Raw genomic sequence first — 26,409 nt, 5'->3', positions numbered from 1 at the left:
GGTATAATCCTTCCTGTTTCCTTTTGGTTTAGATCTAGTTTGTTTATGGTTCAATTAGGATCCTTGAATAATGTATTCTAAATTTAGGGAATATAATTCCCAATTAGAAGAAGGTAAGAATTTTTTTTTGAAATTCGCCCCCATTCCGCACCTTTCTTGGCGTCCATTAGATGGATCCTACCATTCTTTCACTTTCATCATTGATGGAATGAACCAAGTGTTTTTTCTTAAACATGCTTGGCAAGCAACACCCATTTGTCTCCTAATTGGCAAGGAAAGGGAACACAAAAAAGATCAAGCAATAAAAAAAAAAAAGATTTGAATTCAACAAGCAGATTCAGGTTTTATGCCCAAGTAAAGTGTATCATGGATTGAGCCAGAATAAGCAAAACGTTAAATGAGATTGAGCCAGAATGCAAGTGGTCCATCCTAGATTGGCTTCACACTTGAGACGTAGTGGTTGGAGCTAGCACTAGAATTATAGAGAAAAGAATGTTGTGGCCTATCTTAACCCATTTAAATTAAAGATTCAAAAGAGAAGGGGCAAGCGACAAGAAAGTTAAAAGAGGGGAGAGACATTGTTTGGAAAAAAGTTGTTTTTAAAAATATTTTATATTGTATAACTAATACAATTTCAAGCCCCAAAGCACAAAAGAAAATAGGGGCAATTACCATTTTATCCCACTCTCATGGTAACATGGCATTACCAAGAATGTTCTCAATATCATAAGGCCAATAACCAAAGGTTTTTTTTTTTCTAAAGATGCCATGTGGCATAACCATGTGTGCCACATTGTCACATAGTTAGTTGCTGGGGCCCCGTGTGGCACCCGAATGCATCGAGTAAGCCTAAGAGACAAAACAATAATACAAAAGAAAAGGCAATAAGATGGCACACAAATTAATCAAAAGGCACTTTGTGTTGCATAAAATGCTGGCAAGCACAAGTTAGGGGTGATCATGGGCCAGGTGGGTTGGGCGCGGGTTGGGCTCTGCACTTATGATAAGGACTATATCTTAAGCCCGGGCTCAGCCTGGCCTGGGTTCTGAGCCTAAAACATTAGCCCTAGCGCAGGTTTATACCGGCCTGGGCCAGGTCGGGCCTGATTCCGGGCCAATATCATTCATATATAAAACATTACATATCTATATATTAAATGACATAATATGCATACAAACTTATTTTATACATTATATAATATAAAATATTACATGTAATATAAATTATATATGTCATGTTATAATAGTTATATATGAAATATATAATATAATGTAAAATAACATGTATTCATATGTATACATTATATACAAAATGTGTAAGTTTAAATATATGTGGGCCAGGCCGGGCCTAGGCTGGGCTTAAAGTATTAAGCCCAAGCCTGACCCTAAAATTTATGAGCCTGGGCCCGGACTGGGCCTAAACACAAAACCCAGGCTCAAACCCGAAATTTTCGGGCCGGGCCGAAATGATCACCCCTAGCACAACCACACTATATTTTTCTTTGGATAAAGAAGTGCCAATGGAACTAGTGTATGCTAGTGTACATCGGAAGATTTTCTTGGCTTGGTTTTTCCTTTGGTAGAATATTTTGCTCTAAAACTGATTTATGCAGAAAAAAACTCATAAATTGCACTATTTTAGTTCTCATAATTTAATCTAGTAGTTGGTCTTTATCAATTACTTTCTTTAAACTTGAAAGTTATTTCACTTTTTCATGACTTAGCTCTGTTCCAAGTACTGATTCTTATTTGCATTAATGGATTATGCAGATCACATCCCTTTAGGGTGGTTCCCTGGAATTTCTTTTTCTGGTAGAGAGTGCAGAAGACCTGCTTATCATGTTGTATCTCAGTTGATCTCTGATTTTAATGTCAATGATTGACCACTGGATCAATTTTGCACTGTCTTATAATAATTAATTGCAAACAATTAATTGTGAATATACTGTGTATCATATATTGTGAGTATATATTCAGTGTTTATATTGCTATTTTCTAATATATGGCACATTATATATCTTCACATGTATAATTCATGCCAGGCTAGGGCAATCCGAACCCAACCTCAACTCAACTTTAGGCCGGTTGGGCCCATGCATGTCTTAGTTTCTTATGTACCACTTATCACCTAGCCCAGCCTGTCCTCAACCATATTTTTACCAGTGGCTATCCTTTTTTCCCTCTTCCTATTTCTATAATTATACACTGTTTCTTTTTTTTTTATTCGTAGAAAATAAAATCTTTATCAATAGATTTAAAGAGGTGATTAGTACAACATGATCATAGGAATGTCATTCCCTATTCTCAAGCCCACATTACAAACAAACCTAGAACAATTGTTGCCTTGTTGCTCCCTGTTTAGCAAGAGAATCAGCAAACCCATTTGCAATGCCATCAACTTCCCATATCACATGCCTAAGAGCCCAAAGGATTCTAGAGTTTACTGCTTGGTTAGGTTCTTATGGAGCTACTCTAGAGTCTTTGGACATTTAATTATTGTCTAGATAGTATCTGTAGATGTCTTTGTGGAAGGGTGAATAACACTTCTTCATCCTTTCTACTGGATTATGGTGGTCAAAATCAACAAATTCACTAATTTGCATTTGGGTAGCTTGTTTTCTCTCTCTTGTTATGTACTATGGTTTTAGATGGGATTTCTCAAGTGTTCAACGAACAACTAATGGAATAAAATAAGAGGTAAATTGGTAATTCCATAGGAACTATTTGGTTTGTGTGCCAGAAAAGAGGGAAAGTAGGATTATATTGCTTGTATTTTAATGCAAGCCCCACTATACTTTGGGAAAGGCTAGTAATGTAGGATTGACTGCTTTAACACCAAACTTAGGTAGAATAAATGACAAAAAGATTAGTACCTATTTGATCTAGGTTAGGTTTAGGAATGAAACCCAAGCTAGGTCTCTAAGCTTTGCTGCAAGAACCACATATTTTCTCAATGTTGTGAAGGAGCTATAGGATTGTAATTTATGAGTGAATTTTATAATTACCAATCAGATAGAAAGAGAAAGAAATTCCAGTTATCTACAACAGTAAAACTATAGGAAAATAGTAAAGAAGGTAGAATGAAACTTATCACTAATCGCTTTCCAAACCGAGAATTTGCAAATCTTTAGCGTTGTAGAACTGTGAAATCGAGAACTTGTAGAGAGAAAGAGGGCTGAGTTGTGCCACTTGGTCACTCTCCTTAAAAATGCATTTTCCCCCTACAGTGCATCCGAGTGATTGCAAATTGGTTGCCAAGATAAACCAGCCCATAGACCACTAGTATGCATGCATTCGCTTACCAAACTTCCGTGAACCACAAAGAATGATGCTCAGAGAAGAACGATTGACAGAGAAGAGAAAACTATGTCAAGTACACTAGTGTGTGTTTCTAGGTCAACCAACACTCTTTTTATAGATTGTTCTCAATCACACGAATGGACACAGAAGTGTCCTTTCAGATAGAGATCTCTTTAGAACAATGCACCTGCTCAAAGAGACACAAAGAGGAAAAGACACAAAACAAAAAGGAAAACGTTTAAAAAAGATTTTGAAATTTAAAAGTCAAATCAATTAATCCAATCAAAACCAAAACGATTCGGTGTAGTGCGCATATACATGCACATGCACCTACACCCGCACTCACGCCCCGACCCAGCCTGACTCGGATCTATAGTGCTTTCATCCTATGGGTCCTTACCCATAGAGAGAGAAAATCTATAGATATACTCCAACTCAACTCCTTTCCCAAGCAATGTGGGACAATGAGTCTTCCCATGCATTCAAAAGAGGGAAAGGGAAAAGGCAAAATTCAAAAGTACAAGAGAGGGAAGAGAGATTCTTGAAATTTTGAATCTCCCTCCAACAATTCCCTACAAGATTCAAAATTATAAGAAGATCAAAGAATTTGCGCATCGTGGTGAGAAAAGTATTCATGGTGATGTCTTTTGGATTTTAATCAACACTTAGGTATGACAGGATATGTTAAAGAGTACAAGTGAAGTCAGACTCATTCAACATTTTCTCTTTGCCGTAACTACCTAACCTGCCAACCAACTCAACTCACCAGTTCTTTAGTGGTTGTTTTGTTTTGGAACATTTCGGCCTTATTTCCCTCTTGGGCTCATGAGTGTTTTAGAGAATTAGCCCTAGATCTCTCTTAGAAGCGACCACACTTCAAACTCACTTAGGTCAAATTTTTAGCGTGCATTGCATACATTATTCTCAACTAATTAAGAGTCGTATGCTTAACCTTCTCAAACTGAAGTGAGCAATATTTTACCTCGGCATCTGAAACGGGACACAAAATGAGAGTGCTTTCCCAAATCATCTAGCGACTCGTTTTTACCCATTCAACCTAATTACAGGGATCTCCTTTCACATAGGTTGTGTGTCCATCACTAATGACTTATTTAACGGGCTTCATAAATCACATTGGAAGTCTGTGGTTTGGTTAACGAATCTGCAAGGTTCTTTTCAAACCTCACAAAATCTAGAGCGATTGTGCATTCGCTGAGGTATTGTCTTACCAGATTATGCCTTAAGCGGATATGCTTTCTTTTATCGTTGTAAGTTTGGTTCTTGCCTCTAGCTATTGCTGCTTGGCTATCACAATGGAGAGATATAGACGGAATTAGTCATGACCAAAGTGGTACATTTACCAATAAGTTCTTTAGCCACTCTACCTCGGACCTCGCCAATTCTAATGCAGTGAATTTGGACTCCATTGTTGAGCTAGTATTACTTAATTGCTTTACCAATTTCCATGATACTACTCCTCCACCTAGGGTAAAAACATATCCACTGGTGGAAGTACTATCATTTGAATTTGAAATCCAATTTGCATCAGTGAAGCTTTCTAAAACATGAGGAAAACTTGAGTAGTGTAAACTAAAATTTATAGTTCTTGTTAAATATTTTAACAACCTTACTAGAGCTTCTCTATGTTCATTTCTGTGATTATGAGTATGCTAACTTAATTTTCCCATAACTATAGTTATATCTAGTCTTGTGCAATTCATCAATTAAGATACAGATCCTATTATACTTGCATACTCCATTTGTGAAATAGGTTTTCCTACATGTTTTCTTAAGTGAATACTATAGTTAAGAGGTGTTTTAATAGATTTGCAGTCATACTGTCCAAATTTCTTAAGAATATTTTCTAAATGTGATTGGGAGAAAATAAAATTTCCTTTTTGTTTATGAATTTTAATTCCCAAGTTTACATCAACCTCATCCAATTCCTTGGTATCAAATTTGAACATTAGAAATTGTTTTGTTTCTTTTATGACCTCCAAACTTATTTCCCATTATTAGCATATCATCAACAAATAAACAGATAATGACTCATTTATCATATACAAACTTGTTGTAGGCATGGTAAGGCTGGGGTTAGGAGTGGTCTCTTTGAAAGAGAAGGGTTTCATGGAAAGGGAAGTGAGGATCATTGGGTTGAAGATGCAAGAAGAATAGGGAGAACTTGGGGTGTACTACTGGGTACTAGGTGATAGATTGCTTAGGATCGGATGATTTCTGATACGAGGAGGATCCCTAATTATGGAGGGGATCTTGAGATCCTAAAAGGTAGGAGATGAGGATATTTGCTCCAAATCGGGGAAGGAAATATTTGATTCGTTGTCAATTATTGGATGCGCTATTGGGGTATTGCCATGTGTCTCATGAGTATCTTCTCAAGAATTGGCTTTCCTTATTACTCATGTGTACTACTACCTTTTTTTGCGTGTTATAATTAATCCTATGTGGCAATGGTGGCGTCATCGTTCGGCAGTTGGTGCTTCGTCGATTCCACATGGCGACTCGCGAGGCCCTTTGCTATCATGGGTCCATGTGCATCCGGGCACATGCGGGCCTTGCCATGGGCTTGGCCTACTCTCCCTTCTAACCCATTCTCAAGAGAAGGCTCTCGCGCTGTGAGTTCATCGCACGTCGTAGCGGGAGTAGTTTCATCGCACACTCGGGTGGGCTTGGGTCCCTTGGACGGGTCCCTTTTGGGGTTTCTTTAGGTTCAAGCGCTGACTGGACTCGGTGGACTACAGGTTTATCGCGTTTTTGCTTCATTTATTGCGAGTTCATCGCAGAGGTGACATTGTGTCGTAGGTTCATCATAGTGTGGGGGTTGATTGTGAGTTGCTCGTATGTGCTTCTATGGTGTTAACCCTGATGTCTTAGTGTTTTTGAGGGTTTGAGTAAGCGGTACATACTTACATTAGCCCCCCTACTTATTGGTAAGTGGGAGTTTATCGATAAACACATTGCCTTTTCGTCTTTGGGTTTTGCGATAGGTTCGCTTGTGTGCATTGGGTCTGGAGTTTTTGCCTGTTTTGTAGTTTTGTGTAGATGGCGTGTACCTTGTGTTCGCATTTGACGATTAGTTATGATCTATGGCTTAGCCCCCTTATCTTTTGGTGATTTGATTGTTGGACGCAATTAGTGTCGCACACTAATTGTATTCCAACCCCTTTGGCCATTGACTGCAAGGAAATCAGCAAAATACAACCTTGATTATAATTGTTGAATAAGCACTTGTTTTTGCCGCATGGTATTGGTTGATGACTAATGGCTCGACGGTTGTCAATGGTAGTTATTAATGGGCATTCGAATATGATGGTCGTAATCATTATTTCTCTTTTGTCATGATGTAATGAATGTTGTATGCGCTGATATGTTTGAAGCATGCATCGTCATGTAAATCTGTAAGTCATTTGAAATTGCTCTTTGCGATGATTCATCTGTGCACAACGGTTTGGCTCTCCTACTACTAAGTACGTTTGTAGTTATCGGTATGTGTGAACATAAAAAAAACCGGGCTCACTTTGCCATTCGGGTTGGAAATGGAATCGTCATCCATCAATTTAAGAAATGGAGGTGATGAGATCTTTGGGATTGGTTTTCAACATCAATTTTTATTTAGATAGTGACTCCCATAGCTCAAGGCATCGGTCCAACCAATCTGGGTACATCTCGGATGGAAAAGAGAAAGGGTTAGGCACCGCTTTCCCGAATCCAAAGGTGGGGACCACATGCAATGCTGAGAACAAATATACACAAACTAAAGAAAGACTAATAACCTGAATTAAATAAAGACCTAAAACATATTATTGAATGAAAATAAACAAACAACTTAATGATTATTTCACATACTGAATTTAACCAGATCCAAGGAGACCATATAGCATAAAGATAAAAATGGAAATAAAAAGAAAACAAAATAAAAATAAAAATAAGATGCAACAGAACCCGAAAATAAAACATTCACTAATGATTTACTATTCAGCATAAGGAATACTGCTTGATAAAATGCGTTAGAACCAACTAAGCTTGTTATTCGGCAAGAATTGATATCTATACGATGAAATGCTGAATAAAAAACCGCTTGATCAAATACATCAGAAACCAAATAAATAGATAATCGGATGAATAAATTTAACATTGGGATTCAAGCGAAGCAAGATCAGAGCTGAACGAAACACAGAAAGTGAAAAAATAAATAAATAAAGACGAAGAGGGATAAAGTGAAGGCTGATATACCTGCGATGAATACTTGAGTTTATCGGAAATCTGAAATCACATATGTCTACAACAATAAATCTATTTTGATGTAGCAAGAGACGATGAAAATGCTGTAGGGACCAAAGCCTGGCATGTGTGTTAGGACGACGATTGGAAGATCTCCATGCTTTCCGTTGCACTCGGGACTTGGGACTCTGCCTCTTGAATTCGATTAGTTATGAGGAAGAGAGGCTAAGAAATACAAAGGAGATGGCCACTACTAATGGAAACCAGACTGATGATAACAGCTAGGCAGTGAATGGGTGAGAGAATGATTGCTGCCGCTCTGGTTCTGCGCTCGAAGGAGAAGACAATGGATAATCTCTCTTTCAAATTTTTTGGATTTTCGATGGAGAGCAACAAAGGAGGGAAGCGCAGTGGGAACGGAAAAGACAGTGATGGAGAGCAGGCGAGAATGAGAGAAAGAGAAAGAGAAGGATTAAATGGCTGCTGCTAGTTGCTTCAAATCACCACTACAAATGGTTGTAGCGGTTGTGATAGGACAGAGGAAGAAGAAGGGGAGATGCGGAAGAAGAAGAGTGTCCAGAAGGTAGTTATTTCTGCCGCTGCGCGAGTCACCACCGTTGGTTGTCGTTCGAAGGAGAGAGATGATGAACAGTCCGTTCCTTTGTAAACTCCGATTAGCCGCTGCTGGTTTCGTTCCAACGGAGGGAATGAATCGTGTCTCCTTTCCTCTTCTCTTCCACCCTCGGTTCAATAAGACATCATTTTGTTTTTATATGAGAATGGGGGGCTATTTTGTAATTTCAATGAAATTGGGGGTCGTTTTGGTAATTTTTAGCAGGTTGGGTTAAGTCGGGTTTAGGAGGGTTGAACCGGGTTGATGAAGATCAAATTGGGTTTTCAGATGGATGGTTAAGGTTTTGAGTCAAGAATGGAGGGTTGAGATGAGTCTGACCGTAGATGGGGGTTCTGTGTGTGAGGGTTAGTGAGATTGATCGAAACATAATCTTTTTAGATAGATGGGTAAATGGGGGGTGTTTTTGGTAAAAATTTGTAGTATAAGGTTTTTAGGGGTCCTGAGTGGATTGATGGGGTCAGATTGGCCCAACTGGGCTCGGATTGGGCAGACCTGGAAAGGGTTCACTTTGGTTAATTTAGAACCTCGAAATGAAATCTTTATGTGATCGAGGGTAAATGAAGGTGTTTGGGGTTGAAATTTCATAGGGCGTGATTTCTGGGTAATTTGAGGTGATTGGTAAGGCTGGGTTGTGCTGACTGGGCCTAGATTGGGCGGATTTGGAATCCGGTCAATCTGAAGCCTCGAAATGGAATCTTTGTGTTATCGAGGGTAAATGAAGATATTTTGGGTTGGAATTTAATATGTAGGGTTTTTTTAGTATTCTGGGGTGATTGGAAAAATTTGATTGGTTGAGATGTGTTCGGATAAAGTGAATATGGGTTATGGATGCGAGAATGGTTGAAATAAAATATTTGTTTGATGGGCAAGTGAACGAAGGGATCTTGAGTTCAAATTGGGTAGATGTTTTGGGATGTCTCGAGTCTGATGGCCGTGTCTGATCTAATGGTCAAGGTGTAAGTGAGGGTCGATCGGGGTCATCGGATAGGTATCGGGCAGGTTTAATAGTTGATCTGAGGGTTTTAGGGGTGAAATTTGGGTTTTTAGGTGTTTCAGAGGGGTCGAAAGGGTCTGATCGGGTGTTTGGAGTAAATTAGAGGCTCAGGCGGCGAACCAAGCAAAAATCGAGTGCTGATAAGTGCCCCTCTTTGTTGTGAGGTAGGACACTATGAAACAACATAAACCAAAAGAAGCACATAGAGATTTTTGCGAAAGGCGGCTTAGAAGAGGGCAACACGAGAAATGAGTAGTGAGACAAAATGGAGTTTCCATGTAGCATCGTTTCATCATATTTAGGCCATTTTATTCTTGGCAAAGTGACCTCTTCTAAGTATCAAGAACCTTCGGAATCAAGGTACATTTGTCGTAAGAGAAAACACTAAAAGACATGATAATATGAAAAATACTCATTTTGTAAAAAAGAGATCCCTCCTTGGTATCAGAAACCTTGCAAAATCAGGGTACATTTAATATAATGGAAGGCACCGAAAGCGATTAACAACATAACATCGAAAGTAATTCAAGAGTAGAATATTTAAGCTCATCGCAAAGCACAATCACAACACAAGCACATATTCTTTAAAAAGCATTTTAAAAATCTTGGTAAAACATTTCAAAAAGTTAACAGAGGTCCTGTGGTTGATATAGCGCAGCTGCTCTCTTGACAAACAGGAGACATCATTCCATGTAAGAGCAGTCTACGCTTGAAAACTTGGAAAAACACTCGAAAAATCTGATAAGGGTGCAAAGTGTTGTACTTTCAAGTGCATGGTAGTGTCATGTAAGATTAATATGATATCTTTAGCTGTCGTTTTCCTTTGCGTTCCTCGGGGAATGATAAGGAATTTCAACACAGTTATGAGATTGTTGGACATGATGCCATATGCCTGGAAATGAAGGAGGACCTACTAACAAGATTTACATTGTCATCATTTTTAATGATATGCGGTGCCATAATTTTTAAATAAAGTGCATCATATTGCGACATCGATAAAAATCCATTGTAAGTCGAGAAAACACAAAAAATTAAGCAATCCACTATAAGCCGGGAAAACGAAAAACTTAAACAATCCATTGTAAGCCGAGAAAATGCAAAACATAAGACAATCCACTGTAAGTCGGAAAAACGAAAAAACTTAGATAATCCACTGTAAGCTGGGAAAACGCAAAATTTAGACAATCCACTATAAGCCGGAAAAACACAAAACTTTTGGTATTCAAGATTTTTAACACGTTAAGCCGTGATGCAAACTGAACAATCCACTATAAGTTGGGAAACACAAAACTCAAACAATCCACTGTATGCCAGAAAAACGCAAAACTTAGACAATCTACTATAAGTCGGGAAAAGACAAAACTTTTAGACAATCTACTATAAACCAAGAGAACGCAAAATTTGACATTCTGCCACAAGGGATTTTGGTGTCATGATGGACTTTATTGTCATAACGGACTTTGGTGCCACAAGGGTTTTTGAAATAGATTTAATCCAAATGAATGATTTTAATAAATGGTTTTCAAATCTAATGCACGATAAGTCACGATGCAATTAGAAAATGTCATGCTATGCCATGATGCAATTATCCTTAAACTTTGATATTGTGCCACGATAGACCTTGGTGCCATAAAGGACTTTAATGTCGTAACAGACTTTGGTGCCACAATCGACTTTGAAATAGATTTAAACGGGATGAATGATTTTAATAAATGATTTTCAAATCTAATGTACGATAAACCACAATGCAATTACCAAATGTCATGTTATGCCATGATGTAATTATCCACAAATTTTAATATTCTGCCACGAGGGACTTTGGTGCCATAAATGACTTTGATGTCATAATGGATTTCGGTGCCACAAGGGACTTTGAAATAGATTTAACCTAAATGATTGATTTAAACAAGTTATTTTCAAATCTATTGTGCGATAAGCTGCGATGCAATTAGCAAATGTCATGCTATGCCATGATGTAATTATCCACAAACTTCGATATTCTGCCACAAGGGACTTTGGTGCCATGAATGACTTTAATGCCATTACGGACTTTGGTGCCACAAGGGACTTTGATGCCACGAGGGACTTTGAAATAGATTTAACCTACATGATTGATTTAAATAAGTGATTTTCAAATCTAATGTGCGGTAAGCTGCGATGCAATTACCAAATGTCATGCTATGCCCTGATGCAATTAGTAAATGCCATGATTGTCTTTCAACTAGAGTTTTTAACTGATAGATCAATTGAGAAAACACAATGCATTTTTCCTTGCAAACAAAATGAGGTATGATTTCAAACCCAATACAGTAAAGATGATATGCAAAAATCCAAAAACCAGAAGATTCAAAGAAATGAGCTCTCAAAGATAACTGAAACGGGGAATTTTCTCAAACTTGAATTAGAGACAAAAGTAGCCACCTCTTTCTCGGATTGAAATGATCAATACATTTCAAATTTGAAATACTTAAACGTCGGATATGTAATGATTGCTGATCAAAGATTCATAGTGAGAAACACCCATCGGAAAGGGGGTTGCCCTAGTTTGGACCAATCACGAAGGAGGGTTCACAAATGAGTTAATTGCTCAATTTTGCACAAAGATGACTATGACTCTTTAGAGTGGGTGTCAATCATAGGTTTTTTCTTTTTTTTTTTTTTAAAAAAAGAGGGATGAAACTGAATTTGCTCAAAGTGGGTTGATTGGTACTCTTGTCGCATTTCAAATGATTGATCACTTCACCCTTGAATGTTCGAGTTTTGATGAAAATATTTTCCTTTGGACTATGTTGCCCCTAGTTTCTAGAGGATCACCATACCTGACTCTTTCTCTTCTTCTTTTTCTATCTTTTTCTCTCTTCTTTTCTCATTTTTTCTTTTTCTCTTTTTTTTTTTTTGCTAGCCCACTTAGGTCTGTGCAGTGCTAGTCATCAATTTCTCAAGGATCAAGGAGGACTTCTGACTAGGACGAAATGTGGCTTAGGACAAGGGTTTTGAAACAAGGGATAATAGGCTCAAGAAACTTAAACTATGACGAGTATTGGATGCTTGAATCCATATTATGGGCCTTACTCAAGATTACGCTCTCACTCTCATTTTTTTTCGATTAAATAATCTTGCAATAAAAAATGAAACAAATTGCTCTTTATGTCTTTAAATTCTATGGGTCATGCACTCAGGTGATTAAGGAGGGCTTTATTATAGGACGAAATGTAAATGGGTAAGGTTAAAATAAAAACCGAGAATGGATGTCACTACAAAAAAATATCTCAGTGGTTTGGTCATCACATCTGCCCAAGTTTTTCTTTCTCGCTCTTCTCTTCTTTCTTGGCAGTAATTGGTTGCCCCAGTTCTCCTTTGATGCCTCATTTTCTTTTTTTTTTCTCTATTTTTTTATATTTTTCTCCAAAATTTCACCTTCTTCTTTTTTCTCAGAAAGCTTGTTGATGTTCATAGAATTAAGCATATGACATCCAACTTATAGGAATGTTTATTTGAAGAAATAGTTCCTAACAAGGCTCAAAGGGATAACTAGTGAAATGAATAATAAGAGGGGGTTTAACGAAAAGGGATAAGGAAATTGGCCAAAAAAGGGCCGCCGATCATTTCTCCATCAAATGCATAATCAATAGGAAAGAACTACACGTTGAACACAATTTAAATTCTTCTAACTCAAGGGTAGTTATGTCATTTGACAGCTGTAAGACTTGAATGTTCTAAGTTTACTCAAATGACAATGATACTTTTTTTATTTTTCTTTTTTCTACTTTATTTTTTTATTTCCTTTATTTCTCATTTTTTATATTCTCTTTTCCTCTCTCTCTATCTCATTTTTTTTTTAATTTTTTCTACCCCTTTGGAAAGAAGCATCTTGGGAATTTGCTTGGTTTAACAAATAAGATGGTCTAATAAAATTAGCTCAATGGGCTAACTATCGATATTATTAATGACCAAGACATCTAGGGAATGAACAACTGATAATGGCTTCCAGCCATTTCCTAGGTTCATCAGCAAAGCACTAGGTAAATATGATGTCTTCATTCTATGCTGGCTTATGAAACAGATCAAAATGAGTGCATACCCCATCGCAATGACGCAACCTTATGACTCCCCCTGTTTGAGCTATCAATGGTGGACTTATCTGTCAACATGGCTAAGAATGGATGCTATAATTTTGAATTGATAGGGTTACCCATTTTCCTTAGACATTTCTATCAATGGACCTTCAATTGGCAATCATCATTCACAAAGTTACGCCCTTGAGATCTACTCATGCATTCCTTTCAAAGGGAAGTGTCGGCTTTATCTCTTTCCATGATGGAGAGTTCCCTTATTAAAAATCATTGTATTATTCAAAATAGAAGTCCAAACAATGAAATAAAACAACTAAGAAAAACTTCCATTTATATGCAATATGAGTTGCACAATGACCTAGTTTCTTTTCAAACTATAAGAAAAAAAGGAATAGCTGAAAAGAAGGTCCTAACGTAGCAAAACAAAATTGGAGATGTCTTTTAATGAATCAACTTCTTAGGCATAGGTGGTGCTATATCTAGCATTTCCTTGTTGGGATCAAATACACCCCTATCGATGAGATCTTGAATAGCAAACTTCAACTTCCAACAATGATCAGTTGTGTGTCCTGGTCCTTGGTGGTAGTCACAATAAACGTTTTTATCATAAATTTTTGGCTTGGGTTCCGGGGGTGGTCTCCACTTTAGTGGGCGGAGATATCTTTTGGAGACAATGAAAGGCAATAATTTACCATGAGTACATGGTAAGTGAGTGAGTACCCTTTTTTCTTCTTTTGGGATGGTGGACCACTTGGAGTCAATTGGGCTAGAGCAGGGAATAACGTGTATGAGACCAGCTGAGAAGATGATGTATTAATCAGAGTTATTTGAGGCGGGATCGAGATGAGAAGAGGCTTCTTAATTAGTGTACCAGATGAACATCCATAAATTGGTGGTTGTTGGGAGGGGGATACTGGTTGAGGTGGTGGTCTACAAACTGTGGGAGCGGGTACAAATGTCATGAGGGTTTGTAGGGACAGGGGTACGCCATATGGGGGTGTGTGTGATGGGTTTGTCCCAGCTTGAGATAATAGTTGATTCATCTTATAATCCAAGGCCTCCATCATTTTCTTGAGCTCTTCAAACTCTTGGCGGGTAACAGACCGATCATTAGTAGTAGACATCTTCCTAAACAAAACACCATGCTAGAGAAGCTGAAATTATTATGCAAAATGCAAAATGAATGGAAAATGGGATGATGAAAAGATGATTTCGTGATGAAGCATTCATTAAACACAATCATTAAAGTGCATTGGCAACATGTCTAGAACCTTAACCTCATTCGGTTCTCCCTTTTTATTTTTTATCCCAAGGAGCATTGAACCTCGAAGAACAGATGCCACACGCATAAAATGTGATTAGAAAGCCTGTGTATGTGTGTGTGTCATTGGTGGAGTGAACGGCATTCAAGAAAACATGTTATGAATGACATGGCCAAGGTAGGGTAGGGCCTATCAAGGAAGCAACCTAGGTTTGTTCAGTAGGTGTGAAGAAGTCTAAGATCAAAAGGTCCAATCAAAGGAAAGGTGATTAATTGGCACTTCATTTGATTAAGAGACCTCATTTTTATTTTATTGTCCTGGTCGTACCCAAGTGCCACTGCCCAGGTTGCCTACGTACCCTTTGTGAGGGATCAGACCAAGGTTAGTTCGAGTTATTTACAACTCCAAATATAAGCAAGAGGAGGAGGAACATAAAAAACAAAAGATCAAAGCTTGTGGTATGTCGCTAAGGCTGAAAAATCCCACTATCGATAAGATTCTATATTGCAAGCCGGAGAGGAACACACTGGTCAGTAAGATGTCCAGGCATTTAATGATAATCACATAATTTATTCAATCTGAACCCTCGAGGGAGTGGCTTTGGAGCATAGATTGCTTCTACATTTGGTTTTGGCTGAAATGGAACCAAATATTCTTCTTGCATTAGCTGAGCTGAGAAAGTGGCATCAGGAGCGTAGTAAACTTTATCTTGACCCATCTATCTGATTGGGAAGGAGAAACATGATGCTTATGACTCGAAGGTCTGACTTGTTGATAAGCACCTTGTACTTCATTCATTTCCTGAGATGGTTGAGGGCTTGTAGTCAGACCACGACTTCCTGACCGAAAATCATGCTCAAAAATTTTCATGATGGTGACTATGCCTTTAAAATCCTTAAAATCCTGATACCTCATGAATGTGGAAAAGGGGGGCTCTAAAGTCCTTAGAAACAATTCGATCATTTCTTCCAAAGGAATGTGATTCTTTAACTGAGCAACAACGGCTCTCCATCGGTGTGCATATTCTCCAAAACTTTCTTCGAGTATCTTTCGCATTCCTTGTAATGCCTCTCTGGTTGGAGCCAAATCTATTCCATAATCAAACCGCTCCAAAAAATCTGTAGCTACCTGGTTCCAAGTCTTCTTCTTATCTACCTCAAGCAATGCAAACCATGCCAGTGCTTCGCCCTTCTAACTCCGTTGGAAAAGCTGAACGGGGACTCTCTCATATGCTCTGAGTTGAAACATCTCTCCACAGTTCATGCTCAAATGCACCTTAGGACAACTTCTTCCATCATACTTCTCAAATTCTAGGATTTAATTACCTTTTGGCAATTGTAATCCTGGGTATATGCACAACTCATTGAAATCTGGCGCAAATGGGGACTGAACATGCTTTAATTTCTGCAGGTCTTGCTTTAACTTGGCTATATCCTCATGGATGGGAACTATGCTCAGTGGTAATGTTATGCTTGTTGAATGCTGGTGTTGATCACTCTCGATGTCTGATTCTCTGGGATTCTCTGATCTCAATAACATGATATATTCTAAATCCAATGTCTTAATCTTCTTGGAACTAGATGCCATGGTCCTGAAGAAACTCTTTGATTTAGAAATGTGATTAGCAATTTCATCTTTTTTTTTTTTTGTATTTGGCTTTTCCTCTTTTGTTTTATTTTCTTTTTCTGGTTTTATTAAAAACTGGACAACTAAAAAAGAATGAGAATATTGCTAAGGGTTATGTAATGGGAGGTTTTACCTAAGGAAACTAAGATGGAATATGCATAATGTGAAATGTATATGAAAACCATGCAATGCTAACAAGACATCGAGAAAACAACAGTAAAATATGCCTGCCCCTAGTTCGAAATCAGATGAGGTGAACATTGGGGCAGATAAAGAAATATGCATGAAGTTGGGAGTGGATCAACCACCTATGCAGAAGGTAGGTTGCTATGAGCTGGTTATCTAACCAAAGAGTCTAAGGGTATTAATGGAAAAAAGGAAGTTAAGGAGGCGGGTGTGATGGATGTTGGTTTATGCTCCAGTTGCATTAGAATGGTAAGGTGAAGCAGTTTAAGATGGTAGCTCAGGATTGCTCTATGGCTGGAAAAGCCACTAATGTCTCTATAATCAACTAAGCTAAAAGAATGCGAACTATAATATGATGCAAAACAAGATGGACTTCTATCATGAAAACGAGAATCTGGGAAAAAATTTTCAAAACGCGCCAAAAACTGAGGAGAAACCTTGGTTCAAATAGAAACACTTGTATTGAGCAATTTATTTGGATTGCTACAAGTTTAAGAGAAAAATTCGGATTATTCTTTTCAATATCTAATTTAAGAAAGAATGCAATCGGTCATTAACAACTAGCACACATGTTCCACCCAAACATACAAAGGAACATTTTGTTATTTTACTTGGCCTATTTATATCACCCTTCTCTGTTATGACTATTATATTTTTCTTTGCTCTCTTTTTCTTTTTTTCTTTTTTTTTCTCTTTTTTGATTTTATTATTTTTATTAATTACATTTTTCACTTTTCTCTCTTCAAAATTTATTATTATTATTTTTTGTACATTTTGATTTTTTGATTTTAAATTTTTATTCCTTGATATTTCCCTTCTTTTCACTTATTTTTTCATTTTTTTTATCCCTTACTCTCTAATTTCCCTTTTTATGTTTTTGGATTTCCTCCCCCCCCTTGTTTTGAATTTTGGATTTTTTAATCTTTTTTGGTATTTTGGATTTTTTTTGCACTTTAGATTTTCCTCTTCCTCTTTTCTCCCTCTTTTTTTTTTTTAATCTTGGCTTTTCTTCTTTCTTCTCCTTTTTTTTTTTGTATTTTGAGTTTTTTTTTTCTTTTCATGGCAGCTATTCTAAATACAATTTATTCTAAACAAGTGCATATATAATGAAGTTGAATATGGAACTGAGCAAGAGTCTGTCTATTGCAAAGCAAATCATTCTACTTTTTTTTTGTTTTTATTTCTTTATTTTTTTGCTTATTTTTTTATCTATATTTTTTGGGACCCGAAATTCTTTACTAATGATCACTTAATTCTCCTCAAAGGTCACTCAAAGCCTGACTCACTAGCTACAACCTACTTAATCCCCCAAAATTTAAACAGATAGGCACCCACGTGACTCACTTCCTGAGAACTGTAACAGGAGTGGCATTCGAGTAATGACGGTATTCGAAAATCCGATTTTGAATTCGATATTCGACATAATCGAATCGAATTCAGATAATTCGAATATCTAATTAGTCGAATTCGGATATCCTATTCTTACCGAATAGTTAATCGGATTTGAATTTGGATATGACTTGATTCGATTCGATAAATATTCGAATTCGACCGATTATTTAATTCTTATCTATAATATATAAAATATTTTATATAATATATATAATAATTAAATTATATAAATAATTTATATATTTATATACTTTATATTAATAAAATATTTTATTTATTTATTATTTAAAATAATTAATTAATTGAATTTGAATTGAATCAAATATTCGAATATTTAATCGGATTCGAATTCGGATATTAATTTTCAATATCCGTCTTGAATCGAATTCGGATATCGGATTTTCTAATCGAATTCGAATTCGAATAGGGGCAACCTCAAGTGAAACCCACCTCAAACTCAGAAGCACCTACAACTCAATATCCCGGAACTGGAAGCCTGCCCTCGCCTGACAAGCACCAGAACCCGTGATGACTTAAAAAGCCATGAGCCCGGAAAAGTACCCAAAACCGATCGAAGAAATGCCAATCAGAAATCGACTGCTGAGCCGAAACCTCACATTCATCAAGAAGCCATGGAACTGTCAAAGCTTGATAATGATAACAGAGTGAAGGAGAATAGAAGGCCAAATAGTGATAAAGATGATGGAGCCTAGAAAGCTTTAGAAAAGGACGAAAGTGATGGGTTTCCAAAAAGGTCATTGCTGCTGTTGCTGGTAATCAACTAGTTGGACTGGATGAGTCTAGAAAACTGATTGTGAACATGATTGCATCTGTCCTGGAAGACAAATGCCCCAAAGGATCAAACGAACTGGATTTCTCCAAGGTTGTTACCGAGTCCCCAACTCAGAACCCAACGGTCGATAACCAATAAACATGAAAAAGAAACTGGAATGTTCACAGTCGCCTATGTGCAGACAGAGTCAAAGTGGTGTGCCTGATCTGTTTGGGGTGCTGAATGGAATTGGACCCGGGCAACTAGTCACCAATTTATTGAGGCGGGTCATTGAGAAAATAAACACCTTATTAAAAGTAAAAAGGACGCTAAAAACCAATCATGCTAATAGCAAAATACAGAAGTTAGAACAGATAAAATAGCCACGATCTTTGAACAAATTCGAAGGGAAACCCAACTTTTCTGCAACAAAGCAAATCTCTGTACTAGACTTAAAGTTAACTTAATCCAGGAAAGAACACCTGGCATATGTCTGAAACTGGTTTAAGTCAAAAGAAGACATTTGGTCCCCAGGAATCGAGATTAACTGGGTTTTATTCAAATTCCCAGATGGAAGTTATTTCCACAAGAAGACATTCTTGTTTTATACCGCATACTGACACCTCTCTAACACTAAGGGAGTCTGAACCTCAAATGGAAAAGGAAAAAAAAAAAACAGTAAACTAAGCTAACTCTTAGTTATTTTGTAAAACACCTGATTAGGATATTGTAGGCGTCCTAAAGCTAGACTCACTTAATTAACCCAATGACTGTAACCAGGGATTGCTCTCAAAACAAGCCAGATCAGAACAAAACTCCCATGTTTAAGTAACTTCGACCTATAGCTCCTAAAACCAGTTACCCAAACTGCTTCTCAGCAATCCAGTCCAGTGGGCCAAGGCCCTTCTGTATCAAATGGTGGAGCAACTCCATCTCAAGGCCAACAAGGAAAGGGATAGAACAGATTTAGGAAATACATTCTATTACCGGCCTGCTGGTCTTGAACGGAATCTGAGGGACTGCTGTTCAGCAAGAATCACTGCAAACATTGAGTAGAAAGGCAAGTACTATAGGGAGAAAGCACGAGTTAGGCCCATAGCAGATTCATGCAACCACTTCTACTCCAACCAGGACTTGATCTGTGATGGCATTAAAACAGAGGAGCACAGAGAGCTGAATTCCAACTTTGCAATTCAGAACCAATTTGAAATGGCCATTAGGCAACATGAATTCAATGATATGTGATGAAACTGATTTATGACAACTTGCTACTTTATTTTCTTTTTTTATTTTTTCACTATTAGTTAAGATATGTATCTCAATAAAAAAACAGGACAAAAACTATGAGCAAAACACAGAATAATAGAACTAGAAACCACATCCTTTGCCCCAACTTCCACCCTGCATCTAGCGTGGCAGGTATGGCCATGCTCCTTTCACCCTTGTATGCACTTATTACTCCATCTCATAATTAGCAGCAAAACAACATTAATTCCCCTACCCTGTACCCACCTAATTAAGAGTTAAGTCCAACAAGAATTCTGCATTTTCCTAAGAAACTAAGCAGTTGCATGTGTGATAGAGAGTATTTCTACCAAGCCAAACGCTAGGTAACCACCCCTGGTCATAAATCAACTTCACAGCCTGCTCTTGATGTTGAAATTTTAGTGCTGGAAAGTAACCCTCAGGAGTCAGGCCTACAACCAAAGGCAGGGAACAAAACCTGAAAGGCCCTCGTTCAAATGCTTTGAGGGACTGATTACCTCTGGCTCATGTTTATCTTCATGTTACAAGGAAAGAGAGCCACAACTAAGTATGGGAAGTTAGCCAGGGTAGTAATTGCAGCCACACTGAAGGTCCAAAATTGCTTTCCCCATGAATCTTGTGTATTTAGCTAGCAAATGAGGGATGTTGGCTTTATCAAGCTTGGGACTAAGGATTTATTCAATCAAGACTGTCATGCAATTTACTTACTTGAACAGATATCAGAAGCAGCAAGCATGCCAACCATCATAGAAAACCATCAAACTTATATAAGTTAGCCTTACCCAATAATCACATAATTGAATCATCAACAGAAAAAAAAAAAGCTACTGAAGCTTACTTCCTAGTGCTCTGATGTCTGAGGCAAACTGGTGCCTAAGGTTAGGACATGGTGGTTCTCCATCAGATGGGAGCTTTCTCATAGAGCTCTTGAATGACTATATGTGTGAATCACCCATCAGCATTCATAAGCTTCACCCCCAACCCACATAAATGACAGGAGACACAACACATGGAGGGAAGGGAAGGAGGAGGAACAGTTCTGAATAGATCTAATTTTCTTTTATTCAAAAACAAACACTTGGGTCTACCTGCGAATTAGCTCAATGTTGATTTAAAAGAGGATAGAGGGAATTCACTTAGGTTAAACAAGGCTGTCATTCTAACACCAACCTCTGGTATTAAACACTAAGGTTCACAATGAGAATGCAGATTTAGGAATGGTATAGAACAGATTGCTTCAACCCAAACCCGAGCCCCAAGTATGACAACCAAACCATTAAGGAACACAATCCAAACCCCCTTTTACTTTTAAAAGAAAACCAAATCAAACTACAGAGCAAACTTCAAACCAGGATTTTGTTTTGAAAATCCAAAGAAAATTAAACAAGACCCCAAAAAACTGAGATCGCTTCGCCCATTCCCGGAACTAGTGAAAACTAAAAAGAAGCAACAAACCAGATGTAGATTTTTTTTTTTACTTGAAAAGTTCAAGGAAACAAATTAAGATTTTAAACCCCAAACTAACTTTCTCTTATTTGGTCAAACTGAGGAAAACATGTAGATAGGAACATCTGGCTTGTACTTTTACTAGAAACATGACCAAGCTGATTTATACCATCAGGTGGGAGAGTTAAGCAAATATGAGCTCAGAATGAAAGGCATGGTATTATTCAAACTCAACTAAAAAAAAGACTGATCAAAGCCATTTGAAGACTGGCCTTCAAAGTTAAACTCAAAACAAAATTCAATAATCAAACCATGAAGCAGAGGCTGAATTAAGTATCCCAACTAAAGTTCAAAAACCTTCCTCAGTGAAGTTCAGCTTAAAAGGGCATGGACCACGCTTTCTTTTTTCTTTTCTTTTCCTTTTTTGTTCTTTTGTGTTTTAACTTATTTGGTTATCATCATTGCATTTCTTATTTATTAGTCATCATTATCATCATTTCGTTACCATCATTCAATAATCAAATCATTTTTCCTCTTATTTATTGCATTTCTTAAAAGGGCATGGGCCATGCTTTTTTTTTCCTTTTTACTTTCATAGTTCTTTCATTTTCTCTTTTTTTTTTTTTGTGTCTTTTCTAACTTTTTTAGTTTTTTTTTTGTAACTTTTTTCTACTCTTACCGTAAGCACTCAACATAGCAACATACGTGTCTTATCCTAAAACTAAGGTGGTTTCTTGATGGAGGGCCAACTCTCCAACCAGGCAACACCTCATAGTTGGAGAGGCACATGCTTCGGATAGTGCCATCAAGCGAAAATCATGCAAAGGATAATAGGACGACTCCATGCATCGGACAACACTGGAAGATGGTGGCTATCGGACGGTGGACGTCAAGTCCAATTCCTAGTTTGTTTTACTTTCCTAGTTATTCTATAAGACTACCAGTATGTATTATAAATGCTTCAGTTTATGAGCTTAATAGATACACAAGAATTTTTTATAGCAATTCTCTCTACTAAGACTACGCCTAACCCTTTACGTGAGGCTTCAAGTCCGAAGCTGATTCGATCGTCTGGGTGCTTGCATAGTCAGCCCGGTCGAGTGCGTCACGCTGCATCAGGTGGATCAGAGCGGGAATTCGCCCAATCAGATGGTCAACCAAGATGGTAGCAGTTGCAACCAGTGGTAAAGAATTCAAAATGAGTGAGATCGATGTCAAACTATCCTCTCTTGATGGATTTATCTAGAAGTCATATGTACGACAGGTTCGGCATGCGATGCATTTCTACATGGGTGGCCAGTAGTTGAGGGTGGTGATCAGCATTGTGCGATTGAGACAGGTAGACTCATTGTCGATGTAGCACGTTTGGTTACTTGGCCTGGCATTATTGCCTATTTGGATTGCGTGGGGGAGGTTCAGTTCAGCACGTATCGGCTGGATCGGGTCCTTCGTCAATTTGGATACGATAACCTTGGTGGACAGTTTCTCCGGTCAAATGGGGAAGATGATTTTTGGATTCGTCACCATGAGTTGGCCTTCCTAGGATGTTCCTGCTTCCCTATCGCAGGTTATGCAAGGGCGTAGGGGTGTTTATCTTTGCGACTCTCCTACCTGTGTGCACTATTTGGAGGTTTCCAAGAGTTGTTGGTGGGCAACCCCCGAATTCGCCATGTCTCTGCCCCACCTGAGGGTCATGTTGCCAATCTATGGGGTAGCTCAGTTGTTCCTTGTATAGATTCCCCGTGGAGGGTGAAGGGTCAACAACCAATTGAGGGAGACGGGGAGAGTAGCCAGCCTCCTCCTGCAAAGAAACCGCGGTCTGTGAGGGTGCCTCATTTTTCATCTTCGTTTGTTTTGGGTATCGCCGCCTCGGTAGCGACTTCATCGCATTCGTTGGAGGGTGGTCATGGCTCTGCAATGTCACCTACTACGAAGAAGACTACCTCGACCCCAGAGTCGGCGACTTTGATAGTTGCGACACCCTATGCCCGGGGTGTCATCATTCACTTCTCGGGTGAACGAATGAAGAGGAAAGCTCATCCTTGTCCAAAACGAGGTCCTACAGATAGTGCTTTGGTATGAGACTTTTGATATTGTGCTCTGTTTTTTTCTTTTGGGTTGCGTTAATGTAGTTTTCTTTTCATCCTTACAACTGGCAGAGAGTGATGGTGTTCGACCAACCAATGAAGTTCTAGTAGTTCCTCCGGAGCGGGTAACGGAGGTCCCGGTCAACTCCTTTGGTGGGGCGGGTTAGGTGAGTACTAAACGCTTGTGTCTTCTTGGGAATGTTATGCTTATTGCTTACTTTATAAGATGACAATTGAATATTCTCTTGTTGTGAAGCGTGTGGATTGCGATGATGCATAGTCCAATGAGGACGTCGCGGGGGTTACTGGGCCGGCTCAAGAGGTGGGTTATTTGTGTTCTTTGGTGTTCGTTTATTATTTAGCACATGGCCAGAACCATTATGATTGAATGTTGGTATACAACTATATCACAGGTGCCTTTCTTTGAGTATCCTCCCGGGTGCCAGACACGCCATTCTTCAGGCGCTTAGCCGAGGAGTTGAGGGCGATGCGACCCCCCAGTGCGACCACTAGTGATGTGGGTGACAACACCGTTTCTTTGGATCGGACAGGTCAGCTAGCTGCAGACACGGGGGTGGCGACCAATTGTGTGGAGTACTCTAGTGCGACCACTAGTGGTGCCGAAGGCCCCGAAAGTGTGGAGGGTGCAGTTTCTGTTGAGTCTCAGTCCCCTGTTGCAATGGTTGGCGTCATTGGGTGTTGGTGAAGATGGGGTCACTGTAACTTAGAAGGAGAAGTTCTGAGGTGTGTCTGAAGACATTGTGTTTAGAACGTTATTTGTCCCCAATCAGTTTTACTGAGTTTGCTGTTGGGTTACAGGCAAATTCGTTCCCAGGATACAACAGAGCATTGGGCGAGAATCTGCAACCAGCAAAGTTGAAGAGTCTCCAAAGAAACCTTCTGTGAGATTGTAGCAAGTCGGACAGAGAGAGAGAGATAGTGAATTTTGAAATTGTATTTTTGGAGTCTGATTCATGCTCCTTAAATAACTTGTGAAGAGGTATGAGGAAAAGGTAGGTGCTAGTTTAGAGAAGGCACATTGAACAGTCACAATTTCAACCATTGTGACTGTTTAAAAAGTTATTAACTTTGAATTGTGCCTCTTGATCACACCCGATCAAATCGTGACCGTTGATCTCATCAATGGTGATCAACGGTCATCAATGTATCAAAACCAGAGCCGCCCATTGCAAGCCACGTGGGTGCGTGCGAAGTGCGCCTCTAAAGCGCCTCATTGCGCCACACACACGCGTGCCCGCGCGTTGCGCGGTATCGAATCCCCATACTCTCCTCTACTAATTCTAAGGAATGTAAATTAGCTCTTGAAATATTGAAAACAAAACTTATAGTTTTCCAATGTGGGACAAGTTCAAAATTGGGTTTTTTGTAAGAAAAAAACTTTTTTTTTCAAACAAGTGTACAGGTGCAATTTCTCATGTAATTGGCCAATCAAACCCATTGGATTTAATCTCTTATAAGATTAAAATCCAACATTGGGGATGCTTCCTTGCAGTTAGGGTAAACGACTCTATGGGGCCTAAGGTCTTGGCTGAGCCGGAACGTCACTCAAGGAGTGAAGAGATGTAGCCCGACATTATCTTTCCTCCCGAGGAATTGTCGTATGAGAAGGAGCTGCTTCAGATACAGTGGAAGCTATTAGAGTACTGTGACAATCACAACATCCCGTTGTTGCACTTCCCAGTAGTGGATTCGGTACTGGTTCAAGGCAAAGGCGTGCAGTACAACATTTCTAGCGCAGTTTCCCCGTTTGCATCAATTGCGATTCGTGCGGAATGGCTAACAAAAGGAAGGCTGCATCCGGAGATTTTAGGTCCTTCCCTGAATACTGTTGCTACGCTAATGAGTTGTGTAATGGTCCACCTGCCAGAGGATTTATTGTGGACGGACTTCGCCTACTGGTTGGAGGCATGTTGAGCTTTTTTGTCGATGGGTTTCTTCATGGTCCAGATTGAGGACCGTGTCATGGTGTTAGCGCATACCTTTTGGAAGGCTAGCCGGGCCATACCTCAGATTGATCTGTGGGCGCCGGAAAATAGTTGAGGCAAGCGTCGCCAGAGTCGCGAATAAGCTGAAGGGTCTGCAGGAAGAATGTGCACGGCAGGAGTGGATCCTCGAGGAATACAAGGCAGAGTTGGAGAGCTTGAAGAAATTTGAGGAAACTAGTGGGGTGTTGGACACCATATCTGCTATACGGGAAGAGTGGGCCAAATGACCATTGGTTGTATTGTACTGTAGTGGACTATTTTGGGGTTGTCCCATGATTGTATAATAATAATTTTTTGGTAAATAGTGTAAAGTTCAATGATGTTCAGTATTAATCTTGTCATATAGACCTGTCATGGGTCGGGTTGAGCCGGGCTCGAGCCAGGCTTTTACTCTGTATTATCAGATTTTTCTAAGGCCTGAGCCCGAGCCCGATCCTCATAAAAAGCCCAAAGCCCAGGCCTGGGCATGAGCCCGAAATTCAGCCCATGCTATTACTATTGCTGAAGTGGCTAAATAGAGAGAGAAATTATAAAGAAAAAAAAATAAAAAATGTATATATATTATATTATAAATATATATATATATTTCAATAAATATTATACTATTTATATATTTTATATAATCTATAAAATACATATTATATATTTTATAAAATATATAATGCTAAATCGGGTCGGGCCGGGCATTTTTTGACAAATCTCGAGCCCAACCCGAAACACAGTCGGGCTTACTGTGTTAGGACCGAGGTCAGGCCCGCGGGCCTAATTACAAGACTAAGCCCAACCAGGTTGCGGGCCGGGCCATCGGGCTACCCGACCCATGAACAAGTCTACTATCATATATATAGTGAAAAAGTTTTTTCTCATTCCAGTCTTTCCTAATTATCAATTGCATTGTGTGTTTCTTGTCTTCGTGGTACTTTGTGTGGCAGGGTTCATCGCAGTGCGCTAAGGTAGTTGAGTGAGCTTACCGGTGTGCTTAAAGGAGTTGTAGCGTTTGTTATGACGGAGTCCTCTGGGTGGTCTTCGTGAGCGATCACTTGTGATTTGAATGTGTAAAAAACTTAATCACGGTATGCTACTCGTGTATGCATACTTATCGCACAACAGGGCTGTAGGATAGGTA

The 26,409-nt window shown here is 38.8% G+C and overlaps 1 long non-coding RNA gene across 2 annotated transcripts; it reads left to right on the top strand.

The window, feature by feature from the left end:
* Positions 1–22,173: 22,173 nt before the first annotated feature.
* LOC148866174 (uncharacterized) lies at positions 22,174–25,609 on the top strand. 2 transcript variants are annotated; one of them, XR_016110477.1, is made up of 5 exons: positions 22,198–23,266; positions 23,350–23,444; positions 23,534–23,599; positions 23,691–24,277; positions 24,791–25,609. It is a non-coding gene; the product is annotated as an uncharacterized LOC148866174 (long non-coding RNA). The 2 variants fall into 2 exon arrangements; XR_016110476.1 differs by having other exon boundaries at positions 22,174–23,266; positions 23,691–25,609.
* The last annotated feature ends 800 nt before the right edge of the window (positions 25,610–26,409 follow it).

Source organism: Nelumbo lutea, chromosome 3 (genome assembly GCF_056320005.1).
Source record: "Nelumbo lutea isolate HS-2025 chromosome 3, American lotus-T2T, whole genome shotgun sequence".
Lineage (NCBI taxonomy): Eukaryota > Viridiplantae > Streptophyta > Magnoliopsida > Proteales > Nelumbonaceae > Nelumbo > Nelumbo lutea.
The sequence above is the reverse complement of the archived record's forward strand: the minus strand, read 5'-3'. Positions and strand labels throughout refer to the sequence as shown.